Below are 2,142 nucleotides of genomic sequence, written 5' to 3'. Positions count from 1 at the left end.
CGGCGCAGATTGCGGGGATGATGATCACAGCTAACACCCCAACTCTTCGTATCTCTATCTGTTCCATTCCGCGCTATGTGATGCGATATGTAAATGAGATAACACCGTGTTCATTGTGTCTTGCAAAATCCCAACAAATTCAAGCAACGCAACATCTTCACCGGAGCGTTAGGAATAAATCAGAGCGAGCTTATATCGAATGACAATTACGATTGAAAAATCCATGTGTGGGTGGGTGTCGCAAAGGGTGCTGTCACCTGTGGAAACCGCCCCACGTGCACCACTGCCCCACCCTCGTCATTATTATCACATTTAACGCCCCTCATTGCGTGCCGGGCTGTCACTGAGCCAGCACGTGGTCTTGGTAGCGTCGCGACGCCGAAGACGCGGACAGTGAGTGGTACAAGTGCCCGGTCACTTCGTGAAACACATTTTATAGAAAACAACACGCTCAAGGTGAGGCAAATTTAAATATTTAAGAAAATCACTTCGTCTATTTGTTTTCGTTAGTAAGCCTACGATTACCTATTTTTGGATTTTATTTTTTCAAAGTCTGTCTAAAAATAAGTGAGGTAAACCATCGGTTGTTTCCCTCACTGAATCCAATATTGTGTGTTTTTTGAACAATTATGGTTTGTCGTGACTTAGGTGAGGGCGATGAATTAACTCGGAATATGGATTGAATACAACTGGCGGAAGTGAAGTTGTTGTATTACATGTGGGGATGATTTTACCCCATAGAAGAACAATAAACGTTGACCGCTAACCATATGCCATGACATGACAACCGTATTTTATGATCCAATTAAAATTTTATTCATTACGATGAAATATTTTTTGGACAGTTTTTGAAGTTGGTTTTAAAAAATGTAAATCATATTATTTTTCGAAAATAACATTTGGAGTTGTCTGATACCTATTAACGTTTACTTATACATACAATAATTTGAAAATAACCGACTACTTATCGGATAAAATAAAACCTAAAAAAAAACAATTTCAACTTTTAGAAACTTTCGACAAATAGGTGCTTCGAACTGAATTTGTTAATTTTCAAAAGATAAATCACTTAAAGTTAATCTGCAAAATATAATAAAAACTATTGTAAGGGTTTTATTTTGTGGCCTTAAAGGGTTAGGAATGTGAGCGAAGGTTAAACCTTTCCCATGATTTTTTTTGCTTTAATTTCTCTAGATTGCCGTGGTTTTATCTAATTTTCTTTCGATTCTCTCTTTTCCTTATTTCTCCTTTAATACTTCTTTAATATTCTCCACTTTGTACATATCCCATTTTTTAAATAATAGTTATTTATTTACCAAGTTTGAGTGTAAATCGGACGCTATATTGCCGAGTGGATTTTTAAACGTCGAGTGATAACGAGAGGCTTATCATCCACTGAGTGCAATAAATGACCTAATTTACACGATAACGAGGTTAATACAACATTTTATTCTTCGAATTAGACTCAACAAGGCTTAAAACTGCTTTACATTTTCTATTGAAAAAAACCGAACAGTTGTCAAAATTTTCTTACACAGAAGAAAAACCGTAAATTTTGACAGTGTCGAAGAATAAAAAATAAAAATCCAGAACTCACAGAACCAGTGAGATCGTTATAAATATACCCAGTATTACTGAGAAAAATAATTTACTGTGTGAAAAGTAATCCTATCAAATATTTAAAACACTGTTATTACAACTATTCTAAATAATCGTAGTGTTTCACTTTGCTCTGTATTTTAATATTCTTAAAATATATTTCACAAAAATAATTTAGTAGGTTTATAAAAAAAAACTAAACACGAGTAAAGAAAAAATATCAAGAAGTTATAAAAAAGAATGAAATTGATTGATTATTCTTTTGTTTTTAATTTTGTATAGTTATTGTTACTAAATTATAGTTAAAAATGAGAATGTAAAGAAAATCATCGGAATAATACTTCAAATCTGTTATGCATGTAAATTCTTTAATAATTTGTAATTCCAAATTAAAATTCTAAATACAGCCACCGAACCAACGTTAAAATATTTTTTGTAAATTACTTTCTAGCAGTCAAAACATTTAAAATTAGTAGATCATTTTTTTAGAAATATTGGGAATCTTTAGTATAATGAATAATCATGATCAGTGATGTCGCTCAT

At 32.6% G+C, this 2,142-nt stretch overlaps 1 protein-coding gene across 1 annotated transcript in view; it reads left to right on the top strand.

The window, feature by feature from the left end:
• Positions 1-2,142, top strand: part of LOC658643 (uncharacterized protein) — a 12,937-nt gene continuing 10,795 nt past the window's right edge. Inside the window, exon 1 of the mRNA XM_965008.4 lies at positions 1-456. The gene's annotated coding sequence lies outside the window, so the exon portion shown is untranslated. The remainder of the gene's footprint in view (positions 457-2,142) is intronic.

Source organism: Tribolium castaneum, chromosome 4, assembly GCF_031307605.1.
Source record: "Tribolium castaneum strain GA2 chromosome 4, icTriCast1.1, whole genome shotgun sequence".
Classification (NCBI taxonomy): domain Eukaryota; kingdom Metazoa; phylum Arthropoda; class Insecta; order Coleoptera; family Tenebrionidae; genus Tribolium; species Tribolium castaneum.
The sequence above is the reverse complement of the archived record's forward strand: the minus strand, read 5'-3'. Positions and strand labels throughout refer to the sequence as shown.